This window comes from Ixodes scapularis, unplaced genomic scaffold, assembly GCF_016920785.2.
Source record: "Ixodes scapularis isolate PalLabHiFi unplaced genomic scaffold, ASM1692078v2 PGA_scaffold12__126_contigs__length_90152505, whole genome shotgun sequence".
Taxonomy (NCBI): domain Eukaryota; kingdom Metazoa; phylum Arthropoda; class Arachnida; order Ixodida; family Ixodidae; genus Ixodes; species Ixodes scapularis.
In genome coordinates, this window is record NW_024609838.1 from 87,691,454 (window position 1) to 87,712,926 (window position 21,473).

General features: G+C 44.9%; 1 protein-coding gene across 1 annotated transcript in view; it reads left to right on the forward strand.

Annotated features, from left to right (window-relative positions):
• The window catches only part of LOC8034788 (gamma-aminobutyric acid type B receptor subunit 2), a 329,601-nt gene that overhangs the window by 3,485 nt on the left and 304,643 nt on the right, over window positions 1-21,473 (forward strand). The gene's annotated exons all lie outside the window — the stretch shown is intronic.

Consider the following 21,473-nt stretch of genomic DNA (forward strand, 5'->3'; position numbering starts at 1 on the left):
TCCTCTTGTCTTACCGAGATGCCGAGCAACTGAAACGGTAGTTGACGATCCTCTACAAAGGCCGATGCTTTAGAAAAGGACACAGTTGAATCTAATATGGCAATAACCTGGCCTGCTACGGTAATGATGAAGTGAAATAAACGGAATAAGAGGAAACAAAAACTGAAGGTCAGTTATGGCGGCTTCCATGCACAGCTGCTGCAAAGCGTCTATACCGCTCAGGCACTAACACCTCTGACCATACTGCGCTCCAGAATTATCTAACTTTGATTTGCTTTGGCTGCTCACGGGGCGTTTGAGATTCTGCAGCAATGAGGAACTGCGCATACTCAGTGCGCGTTGCAAAGCCCAACAGATAAACATTGCAGCTTTACCAGACTTGGTTTCACCTTACGCCCAAACGCAGCCAATGCTACAAGCTGATGAAACCAATCAAGTAGTATTAAAAGAGCCAAATCGTGGTGTGTGTCATGTTTTTGTACATGTTCGGTCGCTACTGAATCATCCATAAACAGAAAAGGCCTAGTGAAAAGCGCGTTTGACGCTTCTTTACTCGGCTCATTACCTCGAAGCGTCGGCTGCGTCTTGGCTTAAGCTGAAACGAAGTATAGGAGTGTACAGTCTAATCCGCTCGTTCGCATTAAACATAAAGAGCTGAAAATGAAAAGAGCGTTCAACTCAACACATGGGGAGCGCTTGCGATTTAATGGCGGACGCCTCCTGCGTCGATAGGCCACCACTGCGCTTGCGCTGGTTCGACCAATGTCAAAGAGAAAGCCGGTCCAGAAGTCTCAGATAATTGCAGATGATCAACACCCTCGTCGCATCCTCGAAGCTCCTGTTTCAAGCGCAGCCCATAAGCCACGTGACCCAAATTTAGCAGTTGTAAACTCTCCGTTATATGTGCTCTCACTCGGACAACGCGCCTAAGGCACCAAATCCTCCCCTTTCGACGTGAAAGGACCGTGTCCGAGAGAACGCACGCGCATCGTGCTGTGCTGAGAGGGCGGGTTGCCACCGCCGATCCACCGAGATACTCGACTCGCCGAAAGAGCAGAAACGGCTGTGATCGCCGTCTCCAAGCCTGTCCAAGACACTAGAAGTATGGTGCCTGGATCGCGTCTTCGACTGGTGTCTTTAGCGTACTATCCCGCCCATACATCAAAAGTGGTCCCCAAGTGGCAACAAATGACGCCACAGAAGCCGGAGTGTCATGCTCTTGCCTGTCGCGATCATGGCGGTTGGCCGTAGACATGTTGGCGAAAAGCGCGAGCGAACGCGGGTGTCGCTGTCGTCACGGCGTCCCAGGCGTCCCAACTTCCGGCTGCTGTAGCTTCCGTGGACTGTCACAGTGGAGAGCGACTTGCAGCAGAACAGGCGTCTGCTATTTGTACCACAACTGTTGGGACGCCGCCAGGGTCGCGACCGGCGACAGCATGGCACTTCTATGACGTCATCAGGCGGAAATCGAGGGACCACTTTTTGGGCCGCGGTAAACACACCAGTCGGAGACGCGTTCCAGACACCATACTAGAAGGCAGCAGTCACCCTTCCCAATGCAAAGGGAGAAAACCCCGGGGCTCCGCGCCTCTAACCGTTGTAACTATACGTACACCATGTAGGCTCCAAAGCCACTGGATTTTCCCGGAGCAAGATGTATTCCCGAGTAAAGTATTTGAAGGGTATATTGGTACAGTCTAGAAGCACTCTTTTCACATGCCTCTTCCAAACGGCGAAGAGTCGAATCGTTCGTCTGCAATAATAAAGCGTCAAACTGAGCGTCTATGACATCATTTCTGCAGCAAGGTTAATACACCCAAGATAACGAAGTGATCAAACGATATTATGCATTCGGAAAGAGGTGACATTTACTTGTAAACTCCTCGAAGTAATCCGTATTTCATATATGGCATTTTATACATAGCATCGGTTACAATTACCTTCACTGGAACTTTCCAAAGTTACGAGAATTACGCACTAGAGGGCGCTACCTGTTCAACCAACATTCAATGTTATACCTTCAATGCACTTAGTGGTAAGCACTTCAGGTGAATACTTTTTAATGGTAAGGTTTGCTGCATGGCAATACGGCAGCTTGTTCTACCTTGTAGAAACCTAGGCAACACAGAAGCTTGTGGTGAGACTGCAAAAATTTGTCACAAGCTTAGTTCAAACTCAACAAACTTGTTTTCTGAGGAAAGTTGTAGAGGCTGGCACTAATGTTACCTCCACGTTGGTCTGAATACTCGCTCCCTAATGTCTCCTCCTTACGTATGTGTTTTACTGCTTTTGAGAGTGTGCGGCATCTCTGTGCCAGGTAGTAGTCACTCGCGGCACGAAGCGCCATTGCGCAATGAGGCGTCGTGCACCGCAAGAAAGCTTTATCGGATTCTACTTTGGAACGCAGCAACTCTGATGAAGTGTTGCGGCAGACCGATCAGAAGTCGAGAAAAGAAATGTAGGGTTTCCTGCTTGCCTGCGCATGTGGGCGATACGCGGATCCAGTAGCTGGTTCGGAGGGGGGATCTTGCTTTTGGTTGTTGGTGGGCAGTGAGAACTACGGAAGCAGGTTTTTCCAAGCTTGCGATCACCTAGAAAGGTGATCAGAAGTCGCGGCAGCCAGCGAGATATCACATAGAAGACCCGTCGTGTGAACTCTGTCGTGGGACGCCGCCAGGTTTGCCTCGGATATAGTCTTGCAATTGGCTAGTCACGAGCGTCGAGAGCGCGTTTTTTGTCAGCTCTTGACTACGGTCGACAGTGTGTACAAATTTGCATAAATGCTCCTGCACACCGTTCTGCATTTACCTGCATGCCGTCCCTGAATGCAGCGCGCTCAAACGCAAATACGTATGTGGGCCTCTAGGCGTGTATGACTACTTTCAGCGCACTTACGACGTCCGTCTTCCTTCGAACTCATACTTCACACGTAAAAACTTGCAGTTCCGTCTGCTTCCACCCGCAAACACAAGTAAGCAACGGGTACTTAGTTCAGAAAATTACTAAAAATGCTGTCCGTCGCATACGTAAATGCTCAGAGCATCGAGAGAATCGGGTATACCCATCGCGGCCCTCCTATCTCAATCCTCGATCCGTCCTTTAGAAAATCCATCCAAGTTCAGTCAGGCGTTACTTCGCCTACAAAACGACGTATTTTCCGGTGGTCCACATAACAACTGTAGCGCGAGCCAGGGCGAAACTAAAACACATTTTCTTTTTCTTATCGATTTTCTCTGCTTCACTCTTCTTCGTTCGTCTCTTCGTTGTTTACGTCAATATCGCTCCATGTTTGTATACGCCTCCCCGCGTCAGGGAACTTCAAGGCTACAAACCCCGTAGGAGAGCGGCCCTGCATAGTGGGACTGGCACCTCGGCCGCAGACTCGGTCCGCTTTTATTCAATATTTTCATTCGCTTTTTCGTTACTCGTCTATTTCGTTTTTGTAATCCCCCCCCCCCCCCCCCCTCGCCTGCAACTCTCGTTTTTCCTGCTTTACTCCGTTTCAACTTACTATGGACCGCAGAAAACGCCACAAGCGACTGGAGTCAACCGCATGACCTGTGTGTGTGTCACGGGATCCTTCGGGAGGGCCTCAGTAACGCGCAGGGCCTTCAGACACGTGATACGATAGCTGCGCTGGATTGGCTGGGATGGCTCGTAGCAGCCCGCTGCGGTCCGTCGTAACTCGGGAAATAGAGTGTGGAAACCAGCGGCGCATCTGGCAATCTGTCTGCTCGGGCAAGGCTCGCTTTTTTGGAATTGGATGCCTGCTTCGTTCCTTTTCCCCTTTTACTCGAGGCAGAAAAAAAGGGCTTTGAGTTGGGCCCCCCACACCTGATGGATCTACTTTCCACACCAGAAGATCCGAAAACTTGGTTCCCATCTCTGAATGTTTCGCCATTCATGTATACTGTTTACTTATGTTTGTTTTTTTCTGTATTAATTTGTTTTTTGTTTCGTTCTTGCTCTCGTTGCATGTGATTCTTTATGTGCGTGTGCCACTTCTGTTTATGTGTTTGTTCCGGTTATGACAAAATGCAAAGGTAGGCCCACTCGAGCGCATCTATTTAACCCGAGAAAGAGCACCAGCTTGATGTATTGGGAGCTGGATGAATCGTCCTGTCGGGATAGCCTTTCTCTCCTTCGCACTTTCTATCAATCTCCCGCTTTCGCTTTGTTATTGTTATACTTTTATGACAACAAAGTGTGTGTGGAGTGATGAGCTGGAAAAATCTAGCTTCAACGCAGTCTTATCGGCTGTTCTACCAGTTGGAAACGCCAATGTTTTTTCGTTGAAGTTTCTACAGAAACAAAAGTAGAAATATCTAAAGCGCATACACTCTAAGAAATGAAGGAGAGAAGCGGTAGCAAAGGCGCGTTTTCTTCTCTTCTACTGACGTGCCACCAAACGGACCGAAGAAGAGAGGAAAGAGACGTTTTTGGTCCTTCTCCAGGCAGAGGGGAGGAAAGTTCCGCCCTCCCGTCTTATCATCTTTCGGTTTAGTTTTCCGGGCCCGTCGCACGCGTCCTTTAGTAAACGATGTTAGGTTAATTCAGTGTCAGCGGCAGCGAAGGCCGCCTGTAATTTAGGCTTCAAATCCAAACACGCAGAACACCTCTTTTGCATTGACATTTTTAGTACTAATTTTGTCATGCGAGCTGGGAAGACCATGGCGTCTGTATTCTAACTCAGTGCTGCGCTTTACCGCCGTGAACTTCCCAAGGGCTGCACGTTGCACGTGTTTCGTGCATTGACACACCTTGAGCTACTTTTGAAACATGAAGGGGCTTTACCATAGAGCAGAGCCGTATATGTAGAGAGTTTGGTCATTCGCTGGGAAGTATAGGAGAAAAATAAGGAGGCGCCATTCGCCGAAAGCGGGCTGGGCGTGTTCCAGGGCGTCTTCAGAAATTCGAGTGTGACCAACCAGAAGCCGAAAATAATACCCTGGCGAATTGTCGCGAGAAACAAACCTCATAACCGCATCGGAGTGACTCTCGGTGACTGAAAATATGGTACACGTGATGTTTCAATCACGCTCATCCAAAATGACGGTGGAAGAGTGCGACTACCGGAACAATCGACATAATCCTTACGCCAAGCACCGAGGGCCGGGAATCTGTCGTCCGAGCGGTCAAACTCTGTCCGAGCAAAACAGAGTTGAGCGGCGCTTTAGTTTCTTACATTTTTCTGCGTGATCACGATCAAAACAACACGTGAACCCTATTTTCAACCACAAAGAGTTACTACACTTCACTGCTACGCGCTTATTAAAACCATATACGAACCTATACCTTTGATCAGAACTGTTTCTCCCTACCACCGCTAGGGGATTCATTTCGTAAAACATATAAAATAGCGCAACAGAAAACAAGGACAAGAAGTAAACAGGACAGGCGCTCATTTCGGTTTATTCGGATTCATTTCGGTTTATGGTTGGTCAAAAGAGCATGCCAAGCCCCCTTTCCGAGTCTGGCGTACGCCCTGGCTCTGCCCGTACCTCCCATTGGCCAAACTCTCTCTATACATGGTTTTACCATAGAGTACAGTGGAATGCCATCTAGACGCTGCGCTTGGAAACGTCCGAATCATATAGAATACACTGCAGTTACCATAGCAGCCACCCGGCGCGTCGAACGACGGCAGGCGAGTCGTGGTGAGTGAGGGGGGGGTTCTGCTTGTACATGCCGCGTCTACGAGCGGGCCCGTAACTGAGCTCATCTAATAATGTGGGTACGCGGTAAAACATCGTTTTGATCTCTCCACGCCACTGGAAGGTGTTAAAGGCCGACGACCAAGCTCGAAATTCTGCAAGGCAGAAGATCGTCCTCACCCTTGGGGAAGAGGAAACAGGTAACGGTGGGCAGGGTAGAAGGGGGGAGAGCAGGAAGCGAGGAAAAATTGCAAGGAGCGATCTGGTTTTTGGTCTTTACCGAAAAATGCGTGATTGTCACGCATTCTTGTTTTGCCTCTCCTATATTTCTCGCATATTCCAGCTTGAAATGTTTTATTCTTTCTTCGTCCCGCATAACAGATACGGAATAAAAATTGTTACTAGGGAGTTTTAGAATAGCGCACGCTAAAGCTTTGCGCACGCAAAGAATAGCGTCGTCGCCACTGCGCATGCTCCGAACGCAAACCAGGTTTTGCGCTTTGCGCGCGCAATTTTAGCGCGCGCTATTTCTCGGAAATAGCGTGCGTACGCAAAGAGTCTTTGCGCTTCTCCAAGGAGGATTCGTGATGAGAAGTTGGCTAAAGCCAAGACGAGCACAGTTAAAAAAAAATGGCGCCTTCCAGGATTATGTCGGCGGCTGTTTTGGCGGCGTCGTGAGTTCGACGTCGGCGGCATCCTAGCGACTGCAATTTTTAATACGGGACGACATTGTACTCGGTTTGGTAGCGATCGCCGGCAGCTTGATGCTTGCGACGCGCGAACATTTCACGGCGAACGAACGATGTGCGAAGGTCAGTACACGAGACCTCTCTTGCCGAGGCGACGCAAGCGGACACGACCGGGCAACCGCTCGCGTCGCGTTCTCATGTTTAAACAAATTAAAATGCTACTCTGGACCAAAAAACTCGTTTTTTTTTTTCTAAAGTTACACCATTTCGTGTGTGAAATAAAAATTTTTACTGTATCTTGGCGTCGCAAGCGCGAGATGCTTGGGCTTTTGCGTCACGGCGGAGAAACGCTATTCTAAAACTCTCCTGCGTCGCGTGCGCTAATACAAGCGCTAAATTTAGCGCTAGCGTGCGCTAAAATTGCGTACGTTATTCTAAAACTCCCTACTATCTTGGTGGTGGCGTCGCAAGCGCGATCTGCTTGGGCTTTTGCGTCGCGACGGAGAAACGCTATTCTAAAACCCTCTTGCGTCGCGTGCGCTAACACAAGCGCTAAATTTAGCGCTAGCGTGCGCTAAAATTGCGTACGTTATTCTAAAACTCCCTATTTCCTGGTCTATAGGCCATATGCAAAATTTTTGCCAGCTATCATCATCATGGCGTTAGGTACCGCCATATTTGTTTTTTTTTTTCACATCTTTTATTTATGGATTGCATTTAACTCGGTTTTCATGATATTCGGACAAATTCATTTTTGAACGCAAATTTCTTTTCAGTTTCGATAAAAAAAAAAAGAAACAAACTGCCGCGAATTTCTGGGAAAAGAAATTGCCAGCTACGGTGGTCGCAAGACTCGTCACTCAAGCAATGAACTGGGCCCTCCAGGTCAGTGGACAATCGTTTTCGAAGACGTTCAATGAACGGTTCGTACTGGGCTTGCAGCAGGTGATCATATTTTAGTTCTAGGACTCCCATTTTGCCGAGGCCTTTGTCTTTCGAGAAACGCAATGGGCACGGGAGCCCTCGGTACACGTGAATGGTTTTTTACCTATCTATTTTGCCAGGCACGCAGCCGTGTATGCACCTATTGAGGTACAAATAAATCACTTATCACTTATTCAATATGAAGGGAATGTGAGAATTGATCATGAGTGCACTAGGTGACGAAACTAATCCCCGGAGAAGGGGAACAAGAAGAACAAAGGAGAAACACAAATCTCCAAACACAGCTAGATGACTGGTGCGCGATTTTTGCATTTAATTGCAGTATAACCATGCACTAGATGGCAATTTTTTTTGGCACATTGTCTGTAAGCATTGGCTGAGAATTCAGACGTCAAGAAAAACTCGCTTTCATTTATCCATACTACTCAAAAAAGATAGATTAACGCCAGAACTATAACTATGTATCTAAAGGTCTGCACAATCTAGAGTTGCCGAACAAATAATTAAAAAGTAATTTCACACTAAATTGGACAAGAAAGCATCGAAAATCATATCATACTCAAATTTTGCTTTCTCAATGCTAGTACGGAAGAAGATATGGAGAATTATTATTTTATAACAGCAAAACAACAAATAAAAATGGAGAAGCGAGACGATGTAATTAACCGGCGTTAACTGGTTAAATGGCATTTGCGCTTCGAATGTAAGCTTCTGTCGCTCGCGTAAGTCACGCTTTTTCAGAGTTGCGTGAAATAGGATGCAACTTGTTATATCTCACAACCGAGCAGACAAAACCAAACAAAGAATGCGACCATTTCCCCGCCGAATAAAGCATCTCTGCTGCGACCGCCAGGCCGCTGTCAGCTGTCGAACGGCCGTGCTCTAGGCTGCCTGCATATCTGTCTGTTTCAGGGTGAAGACATCCATTGTTGCCCTGAATATGCCAGCGCGTGACGCTCTCGCGTACTCGGTGCGTGACTTGGATGGTAAAATGGCGTCTAGGCATTAGCGAAAGCTACGCGCTCGAGCGGAGTGAGTCCGGATTGCGAACACTTCAAAATGCATAAAAAAACGATTGGGCGGGAAAATGGCTGAGACGTCACCACTCAAGCAAAAGCGCGCGTGTGTATGAAAACACTCTACCGTGCTCTGCCCCACAGCGCCCTCACCAGTGTGCTTGTCCATTGCGACACACTTGTCTGCCGCTCTACCTTTTCATTTTCGGCGGCCGCGTCTCGTGGCGATTTATGGCTTTGCTTTCTGCTACCTAACAAAATTATTCGGCAGCACGTGGAACGCTTACGTGACGCCGCCATAACCGTAGTTTATTGGAATCAGGTGCCAGCTCACGAGACAGCTTGTGCCGCCTCATGCTGTGCTCTCGCAGACCCTCAGTGCGCTTGTCGCGCGTGCAGAGAGACTACATTTCACACGGTCCGTGAGGGCAGCGGTGGCGTAATAAAACAGGCTGCGAGATCAGCCTACTAACAAGATATATCGAGCGACGCAAGGAGTTCAGAAACCCCCATTGTGCGATCCGCCACCCGGCGCATTTCCACGACGCAATAAAAACGGATCGAACCGGAACGTAAACTGCTGGACAAACTATAACTGGGGGAGCCTGCGGGAGCTGGCGGCCGCCGGCGCGCACAGCTGGTCCCCGAGTGACGAAGCGTAGCTCGCCACGCGATCTCACGACGTCGAAGATCCCGAATAAATTTAAACGTCTCTTCCTTGTCCCAATAAACCCGGAAAGCACATGAGTACGTAGTGTGGGCTACGCATGCGAAAGCCCCCAACGCTCCCCGTACCATGCGTAACAAATCATAATGCACACATAATACAATCGAGACATATGTTTCCGGAGTTTATCAGATATATCGAAAGAACTTTGCAATTATTTGTTTCGACACGCGCTGCTTTAAGTTCATTCTTACGAATCTATCTCGTTCACAGCATTCTTAATACTACGTCACGCCCATACGTTATTCACCTGTCAAGGGGTACAACACAGCTCTGCGACACATTAAAATGTGATCAATGGCTCACAGTGTTAAGGCTGGTTCCCACATCTGCGTCGGTTGCGTTCGCATGCACCCAAAATAACCATAACGACAAAGTCACCGGGACAAGTGTTCCGCGTACACCACATGGCAAGCGATGCAAGGTGTAGCTTCGCCAAGCAATCCAGGATTCACGGCTGTTGCGGTGTCTTTGTCGTTATGGTCATTTCGGTTGCATGCGAAAACAACCGTTCCATGGAAGTCAAACAGCCTTGAGAGCCACGCAGCTCGGAGCACGTGGAGCGAGAGCTCGCACTGCAGAACCCACTCAGAAATCCTGGGTGCAACGCCCACATTTTCCGGTTTCAGTGTGGATGGGCATCGTATGGGCGTGCGGTGGCGTATCGCTACTGTGCTGCTCTGGCTAAATGTCTCATCTAAAAGTAAACTGTCAGCTAGAACTATGGGGACAAAACACGGACAAGGAGAAACAGAGATATACACACCCCTAGTGAATGAAAACATACAAAAAGTGAGCTCAAATAACTAGAAAGGAACTGAATAACAGACTGAAGTTGAGCCAGTTGGTACTTAGTAGTACTTAGAAGCCCAACTTCAGCGCGTTTCTTATCTCCAGCAGAGAGATCAAACGCCTTCAAGGCTTCAATAACTTCCGGCTGTATATACAAGCACGCAACGCAATTATTTTTGTCTTATGAAGTCACGCTGCCATCGCTTATACATAATACAAAAGACAGTGTGCAGACACCGTCTGAGGGGCGTTTCTTCCTCATGCGGGGTCCTTATCGGTCATACAAAAAGGGTACGCAGGCAAGTTCGAAGCATACACGATTGTAGGAAGCAAGCATGCTTCGAAAATGCTTCAGTCGTGTTCGCAGACAACTCGTGTCTCCAGCGAACACCGTGTCGCTTTTATGATGTACGAGCAGACTGGGGCTAATCAAAGACACAATTCCTTTTGTCTCTAAGACCTCCGTGTCCTAATAAAACAAAGGATAATAAATAATAACATTTGTGTTAATTTACATTGGAGGGGTTTGAGAGAGCCATCTACCGCTCGCAATCTAACCTTCACTTTGTCCGTCAGCTTTCTACTCTTTTGTTTACTTGCGGAAAGAGCGGGAGATAAAAGTGTTGGAGCACCGTCGGCGAAGACGCGTGTCATCCGCGGTCCCCTGACCGGCGCATCAGCGACAGGCGGTCGCCTCTGTTGTGCCCCTTTCGGGGCCGGGGCATTATGGATCGACGTGTCAGCGTCGTCCCCGCGTCTGCCCCAAAAGTCATTCATCAGTGACCACTCGGTCGCGTTGAGGTAGATGTCCGCTGCAGTCCTTTCACCGCTAAGCTGCCAGTGCGCTGGAAGCTACGTGATCGCCAGACCAGCCACGCGCCTTCTTTTGCCACGTGATCCCGCTCCCGCCCATACCGTCGCGCAGAGAGTAGTATAAGGTGGTGAAACGGAGGCCCCTGATTGGTCCAGACAACGCGCAGCTTCCACCACACTGTCAGCTTCGGGGTGAACGGAGTACAGAAATCGGCCGCCCTCCCTTCTCCCCGTCACAGCCCACCGAACCTGCTACTGCTGCTCCGGTAGCCTAGTTACCCAATGTTCTTGTGGTTTGCTTACTTTTCTATTTCTTCCGACATTGTTTTTGTAGGTTCGTGGATGTCCGTAGTTGAAACGAAATGGGAGCCGCCATCGTGGTTTTCTGTTCACCGACGATAGAGTGAGCGAATGTATTTCGATAAGTGGCTTTCTGCCATTTGGCGGCCGCCGTGGCCCGTGTCCGAATTGCGGTCGTTTCTCTAGCGAGCGTCAGTGACGTGTTTCTAGAAAAAGTGAAAAGAATGTGGGGTTTGGTGAACTCTGTAAGGTTGTACTTTGTTTTAAGGAACCTTACTGCCGTAATGGTAACCGTACGCTTCCAGAAATGCTTTGAAAGGTACTTTCTTGCACTGCGCTCGGAACACAAATCATTCGATGCGATGGGATGACCAAGTCGAAATAATTGCTAAAAAGTTATCTAAATTGGTAGGCATAATTTATAAGTATGAACGAACGTTACCCCCAACTATACTGTGACTTTTTTATAACTCTCTACTCTATGCTTGCTTTAATTACTGCTTTTTGTTATGGGGAAACACCGCTCTTGCAAATATTCATGGCCTTGATGTATTACAAAAAAGGGTAATCCGTAATCTGGGCATTGAAATGCATGACAGCTACATGGCACCGTTATTTTAAAAATTCAGAATTAGTATTCCATTCATCATGTTGATGTCTGGATGGTTCCGTGCTCCAGACCCAACTACGGAAATAAGATGATGAACTATCAGCTGCCAAGAGCTCTAAACTATTTTTTGGCAGTGGGTATTTGCATTTATTTATTCATTTGTTTATTTATTTACCCTCAAGGACCCGAAGGGCATTACAGAGGCATTACAGAGGGGAGTGGGGGGATTAAGTGACAAGGGTACAATTGTTGATACATGAATTATAATACAGTAATTAATGCACGCTTGCTCAGAAACCTCAAAATATTTACACAAGGTTATAACAGTAATACCAACTAGAAAAATGGTTAATCAAAACTAACAAACGAGGCATTTTTAAAATCAATAATATTGGTTATGGAGCCTATGTCAGGGGAAAGGCGATTCCAATCAGAGCTAGTGCGAGGAACAAAGGAGTTATAATAAGTGTTAGTTTTGTAATTGGGGATACCGACTTTGTACTGGTGATCTACGCGGGATGAAACATAAGTAGGTGGCGTTAGACGTTCACGGCGCATGGAAGGGTTATTATGGTAAATCTTAGGAAATAAAGTAAGGCGAAAATGCGTCTACGGTTCATTAGTGTGGGTAAACCGAGGCTATTTTTTATTGAAGTAACACAGGATGAACGTGTTTCGCGGAAAGCTACACCCTCACTACTGGTTACGATGTATCATATATGGCAAGTTGACTTTATGTACCAATCATTTTGTTATTTTGTTATATTAATAAAGTTCTGCTCCCCCTGTTTCTGTAGAGGAGAATAGGGCTTTGTCACGCAGTTTTGTACTGCTTTTGTCTCCTCTTCCCTTTGTATTATTATGGCAAACAAATAAACATAGAACTTAAAACTTCAAATTCATCTTCATCTAATTAGGACTGTCAATAAGGAGGGTGAATGACGCCGAGCTCCAAAAATCGTCTGTGCTAATTAAATGTGTGGGCGTTTATCTAGTGAATGACAACTGGGTGAGATGGAGCTCGCCCTTGCCATAGCTCATAAAAGTTTCCATATTTACAGCTGTAGAACACCAGCCACACTTTGTTCCACGGTTCTGCTGAATGGGACGATTTTGATTAAATCAACGTGGCAGCAATCTGCCTTGTCGGTTTTCTTTTAGAGAGTTCTTTGGTACACTGGCGAAAATAAAAGAAAACCACGCGTGAAGAGTCTATGCTGTATAACCGAAATTTTTCGCGTCCAAGAAAAAAATCAGTCGAATTATGTCTGAGGTGATCATGTGCCCGTAGAGGATAATCTGGCTAACGGAAACGTGGCTTGCTGACGGCAAATCGAGGAGCTAATCAGTATTTCTTTCCCCAAGTTCAATGTGTTTAGTGGTGACACTGACTACAATTTTGACATCAAATATTGTGGTGGTATTTTAACTGCATTAGATAAAAGCCTAAAGTTCGCAGAAGTGGCGATTTGGAAGCGTATTCAAACAGTATTTGGATTGAAATTATGTCAAATTAAAGTTTTATTTACCTGAGTGGTAAAAACTACTTCCCTTTTTCGGATCAAAGAGTTTTTGTCAACATACTAGTTGCCTTGAAAGTAAGCTAGACTTCTTTTCTAGCTTTCATTTACATATATACAGTGTTGTGCAGGTTACCAAAAATAAGTAACAAAATAGCATTACTCATTAGCTTGGAACAAAGGCAACGCGTTACAGAGCTCGGTTACAAATTCGCAAATGTGACGAAATACCGGTGTCGTAACTTGCCATGACTTTTAATTTAGTTTGTCGTTACTTTGTGTTTCACTCTTAGTACATGACAGCTGTTAGTATATGACTGCAGAGTCTCAACCACAAACGTCTTCACAAGATTGTCGAACACTTCTTGAGACACGGGAGTTTGATGCATACGGTCGATTTTCCTCTGTTTCCTCAAGGGCGCTTTGGGAAAGTGGGTTGGAGTCTCGGTCTTTGGTTCCTTTGAAATAACCGCGAACTCTGATAGCTTCTGCAAATGGAGGGATTGGCGAAAAAGAAAATAGAACTGATGCGAAGCACCGCTGTTAATTTCTAGTTTTCAGTGGCGTGGAACAACAAAATATCAACCAAACTGCATCACGAATTAGTATAGAAAAAAAGTGTTTAAATAAATCGCAAACTTAAACAAATATCAGATAGGAGTGTTTATATATAGCTGCCATGATTGATTTACCCTCCTTCTCAAATATACAAGTAAACTAAACTAAGCCGTTTTCGAAGACTTTTCGCTATAGCTTACATTAATGAGCATTTTGAGATGTAGCTGAAAAACTATGCGACTAACAAAACGATCTCGAAAGAAAGGTGCGTTCGTTTGGCTAAAAAAGCTTAACGACGACATTTAACGGAAATAAAGTAAGTGACATTGAAGGCTAACTCACCTTAATATTTTTTTGTTTTTTTTTTTAATTTTTTTAAAATTAGAGTTCGACGTCCTGGATGTGCTCAGCAGCTTGAGTTTCGGCATACAAAGCAGTCATTTAAACAGCAAATTGCCTAGCACAGCACTTAGCCCGGGCCATAATAACGGAGTTTCGGTGGCCGTTGCCATCTTGCACGAAAAATAAGTGTGAGATGGCAGTAAAAGGAGATTTTATAAGAAGCGTTGCAAAAAGACCTTGTTGGTAAGAGGCAGGCATTGCATGACAGAGGCAACTGTACAGTACACAGACTGCTCACAAACAACACACCTCATAGTCACACCGGTTTTAGTCACCAGTCCGGTTTAGGCTACACAAACAACGAAAAGAGGACACGGATCGCTTATTGTAACAAATATTTATAACCAAAGAAGATTATTTGTGATCCTAAACGAAGAACAGCGCCGGCTATACTTTGGTTATATTCACGGGCATACTCGTAGTATCTTTACGCGTATATATATGATTAAAAGAGGTGGCAAGCGTTTATAAGCTCTTTACCCTACATTTCTCTTTCACGTCCAGAAAAAACTTTCTTTTTTTTTTCTCACGCCGGCACCAGCAAAGTAAGGCCGAAGCAGACGAAAGCAGACTATTGCTCTTACGAACGTGTCTCCCTAGAAAAATGGTACAGCAGCCTTCACACACAACCAGGAACTGCGAGAAGGTTAAGGCGGGCGCAGCGTGCAGCAAGAGGTAATTCGGTCTTAGAATGCCAGGGAGTAGGGGGCTGACTGCGATTCAAACAAGGCGCCGTCCGTGGTGGTTAGGCAGTCTTTCGCATAACTTTTGAAGCGCTATGGAACAAAGGGTGCAAAGAGTATTTAGTGGAAGGCGACCTTCTAAAAGGGAGTCGTTATCTAGCGAGAGACCGCACCTTTGTACCGCGGCGGCAGGGATTCTAAAAGATGGTGATGTCTTTCTGGTGACGGACGCCTTTCAATCCTGCGATAACCTTTTCACATGTTTTGGTTCAAAGCGTGGGAATGTAAACGATTCCAAATTTAGAGTTCACCCTTTCTGTTGTTGACAAAACCAGATTTCTTTCTTTTGAAGAGAAGGATTTGACCAGCTGGAGTAGCTAGAAACGATTAGGCTGAATCTTTTGAGTGGCGGCAGACTGCTGTCTTCTGAGCGGGTGTCTCTTTCTAGCAAGCAGTGTTGTATGCAACGGCGTTCCAAGGAACGGCGTTCTTGGAACGCGTTTCTTTTAGGAGGAACAAACGAAGGCCGCCGTTCCATTTTGCATCGGTGAAACTGAAACGGGAACTTGTTGCATTTTTACTGGAACGAAAGAAGGAACGGCGTTCCTCTTTTTTATGTCCAGTGGAGTAATTTGTATTGTATTTCTAAGAGGGAAGATTTGGAAGTAAAAAAAAAAAGGACGTCTTTACGAAGAGCGGGATCTTGTTAACGTTTTGGTTATTTATATTATGGTTTATTTAACCTGGTCCTCGCTTGGTAACAGTCGGGTGCATGAGAGCTAGTGGTCATTGATTCTTTTATTAGTGCCCGAGACTGTGGTACAAAACGCAAACTTTTAGGTGAAGGAAAAGGCAAAGAAAAAGGGACGTTTAAAACTCAGCTACGTTTTTGGCTTCCACGAGTCCTCATACAACCAGAAATTAAAGGCCGACTACAGCCATAACTGGACTTCAACAAAGAAAAAAAAGAAAACTTACGTTTAGAACATAAGGGTTACCAACATTAAATACACCCTTGTATCACGAAAATCAGCCACTTAAAAGATACACAAAAATTACCCTTATTCCTTCTACACTTGTTGCAAACCTTCAAACTGAACAACGAAACAAACCTTCACGAAGAAGGACTTGTAGCTTTCAAGACTGACCTTCCAAAATCCCTACCGTCCTGCTCGTCTTGTGGACAGCAACATCGAGAAGCAACTGTTGTTAAGTTCAAACAAAGGACTTTGTTGGATTGAAATGTGTGAGGTTGTAAAATGGTCGTCCAATGTAGGGTAACAATACATTTGGGTCGTCTGAATCGCCCACCACGAACATGAATATAGTTAAAAGCTGAGATTTCTAACGGTGATAATATCACCAAATAAAACCCTTCTTCCGCTTGTTTTTTTTCTCCTGGTGCTCTTCCCTCACGGCATTGAAATTCGTATGGTCCCATGTGCTGGGACAGATTTTAAAGAAATTTGCTCGATTTAATTAAACATGGTAATCATCAAAATACAAATGTAACGTATATGGAACGATACGTTCTATTTTTTTAACTGTAACGGGAACGAGTTTTTTTTTTTTAGACATGGAACTTGTAAGGGGAACGCGTTCTAAAAATCAGAAAAAACGAGGAACGATCTTTCGTGCCTTTTTTTGAGGTACGTGTACAACACTGCCAGCAAAACGGTTGCTCCTTGAGGGCACAGCGACGGTGGTCTTAATAGCTTCGATACAAAGACTGCACTAAGGACGCGTAGGAATTCCGCAAAGCGATAATCTTGCGTCTTTTGACCCCGGTCGTGGGAACGTAGGAAGTGTCGGTGTCTTCCGAGGGAGTTTTAAATGACGCCGTTTATACATAACTTTGTTGGGGTTTCTCTACCACTTTTACGTGGTGTACAAAATAAGAACTAGTTTGTTTTGAAACAATTATGAGGCCGTTTTTAATCAAAAGTAACGAGTAACGGGTAACGTCACTTGATAGGAGATACCGTAAAATAATAACGACATTACTCGTTACTCATCTGGGATTCTAACGAGTATGTTAGTACGTTACTAAAAGAACTAACGCGTTACCAGTAACGTCGTTACTTGTAACGCGTTGGTTCTAACACTGCATATATATGTTGTTCAGGTTCGTAAAGTACCTAGGTACTTTACGAACCTGAACGTTTGAAACTCCTCTGACAGCTATACAAGGGTGAAGATAACTTTTAAAATGTGCGCAGTTTTTGTTAAAGCCCCGGTATCTGGAAAAAGTGGCCCATTCTTTTTCCTCCTCTTCCAAACACCCCTCCCCCCTTCCCGAACCCCACGTTTAACTTTCGGTTAGCGACGGACGCGCCCTCTGGAAGTTCCCAAGCGTCTCGACGTCTCGGTCAGCTGGAGCGGCGTGATGGTGGTCGTGTGGAAGTTTCTCATAATATAAGTGTGGCAATGACCTAATTTAATGCACGCATTCGCGTCTGACCGCCCTGAAGCCGATCTAGATCTGTTTGTAAACCGTGGATCCCAAAATTGCTTTGAATAATCGTACCAATCGTCCCTACCGAGCTGCATTATCGGTCAGTGTCTCGGGAATACCTATCCACCCCTTTGGCTTCACAGGAATCGCCAATCGTTTTATTTATCATATCAAACCGCCGAATTGCAATTCTATTCTCCACAATTTGAGATGATTCACTACTTATTTTAATGTGCGGAGAGAAAGCATACTCGTGCTTGTCGCACTGGCTCGGTCGCCGAGTGGGCTGGCGCTGACCAGCTCGGAGCACGTGGAGTGAAAGCTCGCGCTGCAGAACCCAGAATTTTTGGTTCGATCCCTACCCCTGCCCGTTTCGATCTGGATGAGCATCGTACCGGCGTGCGGTCGTGTATCACAACTGCGCGATGTACGTTAAAGACCCCAGGCTGGCGGTCGTACAGAACTGGCTAAATTTCTCATCTACAGCTGGGAGACAAGTCACCTTTTGAGGCAGACTAAGTACTAGACTGTATAAACATACACACACCCCAATTTTGTCGTTTTGGCTTCGCTCGCACTTGTGTTCAATCGGGGTAAAGATACAACCACATGCTCGCGTCCGCAGCCGCGAGAGCTCTGCAAGGTTGTGCTTTGTAACCTATGTACGAAACAAAGCATGGTACGTACAGATATAAATGTGTGTCATTCCAAATTTAAGGGAGCGTGGATAAATAACGAAGCGGAACGGAAGCGGGCCTGGGATTGTCTAACGAACGAAAAAAAAAACATGTGCAAATATCAACTATGGAAAAAGCGTCGTCAGGCGAACAAAGTGGTGACGAGGAAGACTGCGAGCACTTCCTTAACTTCGAAACATCCTTTTCATCTGTTTCATGGAAGCAGAAATTTGTACAGTACACCGAATTTGCTCCGACAAGAAGTCTGGAGTGTGTCAAGCACATGCCGCTGCTGAAAAGAGCCTGTTCTTCAAATTCAACACTCGGCTTTCAAGTATTGCGGCGGTGGAGCGCGTTTTTAGCGTAGGGGGAACAATTGCTACTAAACTGCGATCGAAGATGTAAGATAGTCACTTCGAGGATGTCCCGATTCTAAAGTTAAATAGAGCACTTAAGTGAAAAAATAACGTGTCCTGAAATGATCATCTGAATGCGGTTTTCCTTATTTCTCGTATTGAGACCAATAAAGCACATTTATTGAAATCGTTTTTGTGTGTATCCTGAGTATAAAAAGCTTCAATTTAATATATTCTGACGAACTTGAGAAAAATAAATAAGTAAAATACTTTTGATGTAACTGTACCTGTACCTAGGTATATTTTTAAGCGAGTACCTAGATACCTTTTAGTATGAGTAGCTGTAGCTCTATCTCAGGTACATTTTTAAGTAACCTTTACAAGGTTGATGGTGTCTTTAAGCTTCTAGATTCTGACAAGGGAGACCGTTATTTCAGAAGTAAATAAAAAAAACACGAAATTTTAAATAAACCATATGTACATTTTAATGGGTTTCAATAGCACAATACTGTGCAAAATTGCTCGCGAATTGTACTAGACTAAGCCATGGCTACGTCAGCAATCAAAAGTTTTATTGCAGATCAACCTTTCCCGCGAGTGGACGACTCTCATAAGCCATTAATAGTATCGTTTCCTTTCCCAGTTAAAAGGCGTATTTGTTTAGCTGTTGTGGGTTTGTTACTCGCAAGACGATTACGACCGTTTAAACCGGTATCTCAACATGTTTAATTGGAGCATTCTCCCAGAAGATACGTGTGCTGAGTCGTGTGCCAAAAAGCATGAAAGCATGAAAGCAAGCTTTAGACATGTACCCTTGAGGGTTTGTCGGAAAATTAAGTATCCTCGTTGGTTTTCGAAGTCTCTTAGGCAATGCCTGACAAAATATCTGCATTATCAGTGCATTTTCAAAAAGACTGCACTGAGTAAATAGTATCTTGAGTGTTAGCAAAACAACTGTATAAAAAAAAAAAAAAAAAAAAAAGATGGTAATGAGCAAGCACTGGTTAAGGAAGCAAACAACTTTCGGAAGTTCGTTTAAATTAAAAACAACACTCCTTCCTACATTGTACTGAGAAATAACAGTTGTTATTGCTCGAAGCGTACGCGTTTGCGAAGCATTTTGGTTCTTGCTTTTCTGCCGCTGACTTACCTTTGACAAGCTCTGAGATTCAAGGCTGTGACGTTTTGTCATGTAATAATCCAATAACTGAGTTTAAAGCCATGGATGCTATTCGAAAGGAAGAGCCAAAATTGCCTTTGGGTATAGATTGGAATTCGAGTTTTATAGATAATAGCTGTGCGGAAGTGATTCGCCCCGTTTTGTACGCATTTTTAAGTTATCTGTGGAAACGGGTATAATCCCGACAATGGGGAAGAGGTCAGTTATTCCAGTTTTTAAGTCGGGTGACCGAAATACCTGGAACAATTTTCGACCTGTGTCACCTTTCTGGACATTGTCAAATTTGTTTTTGAAATTTTACTACATAACGCATATTTTGCCAAGAAACTTTACCTGAACAGCACAGATTTTGAAAGGTTGGTGGGTGGAGAAAAATTTGTGTTCTTTTCTGCCTTATGTTGTTCCCATTCTTCAGAACCGAAAGCAGGCATACGTGATCTAGTTTGACATGATGAAAGCAGTTGATAAAGTGAATCACCGGCTTCTATTGGAAATATTGTATATGTACGATTTATGCCCCAGGTGTTACAAACGTTTTGACAGTTGCTTATTTAAATACGAAAACTTGGTACGTACGTCAAGCTGCTCATCCAATTTTTTCTTGGCTATGTCGGGCGCTTCACGGGGAAGCAATCTTGACCCTTTTTTGTTCGTCATTTCTGTTAATGACATTATTTCTTGCGTAACATACTCAAAAAGTGTTCTTATTTGCCGACGGCAAATTCACTGGAGCACTTTGTTTACCTTAGACGCGAATTGTGTTCTATTTCTTTGTTGTGCTCGCCTAATGAACTTGTATTGAACGAATCAAAAACATGATATCGTCTCAGCAGGAAACGTAGCATTTTTTTTTTCAATTCCGCTGTGCTTTAAACAAAACAGTGTTCAGCCATGTGTCTGTTATTAGAGATTTCGGTGTATACTTAGACACTTAATTTCTGTGAATAATTAGGTTACAAATATTGTCAACTCGTCTGTAATATTCTAAGTATCTAAACGCATATATTGGAAAATTTAGAAAAATACAGTGTGTTTTTAATGATTTTTTTGCTGTCTTCTCCGAAGCCGTCTCGAGTGTTCTTCAGTTGTATGGGGCAGAATTGGAGAGACTAAAGCCGGGGTCAGACAGCATATACATCATAGAAGCGACAGTCTGCACACACGAATCACTCCATAGCCTGGTTCGAATGCCGCGTGCCAAGTTTTCCCCTCGAACTCATTGCCATGTAGCCTTCGAAGCACATATCCCGCGGTGACTCCCGTTAGAATCATTGCAGACTGTTTTTTTTTTTTTTTTTGTATTATGTATAAGCAATGTGACCCCGGCTTAAAACTTCCCCTATTCAGCGAGTTAACAAAAAAAATATTTACGTGACTTTATGAGGGTTACTATCAATTCAAGGTGTTTTATTAATATAGGGAAGAAGCACGCCGGTGGCGTAGCCTCTGTTGCTTATTGTTCGTAGAGAGCCTTGATTGTAGAGAGGGCCCAAGTCAAGCCATGGGGAGCGTTTGCAGTTTAATGGTGGACGCTTCCATTGGAGATTGGTCGCAAGGGCTCATGCGCTGCGTTATCGTGTTGCTACGAGGGAAGCAGGCGGAAAGGCAGAGACGCTCGCGGACGACCAAAGCCTTCGTCTCCTGTATAGCTCGTATTGCAAACGCGGTCCATAAACCACACGATCCCAATCGAGCAGTTGGAAATTAACTGTAATACAGGCTCCCTCAGAGTTGTTTATACCATAGAGTTATTATAATGTACGCTAGAGGTTCAACTGGCGCTAGTGTCTATGCGACTTCCGGGAGGCAAATTGAAGCAGACAGCAACCAGTCTACTTTTGCGGTGCTTCTGTGCATTCCTATGGGAAAACGCGCGTGAAATTTGCCTCTTCGCCGGAAAATAACACGAATGGCTTTTATTATTTTGGTTGTACCGGATAGTAGGTACACTTATTAATATTGTAAAAGTGTAATTGCTTTAATTAGAGCATTTTTCTTTACCACTGAACGGTGTTAAGCTTCGCTATATTTCAGGCCCAAACCTATGTTCCATGGCAGGTATGTAAAAACAAGCGACGATTCTAAGCAAACTAACG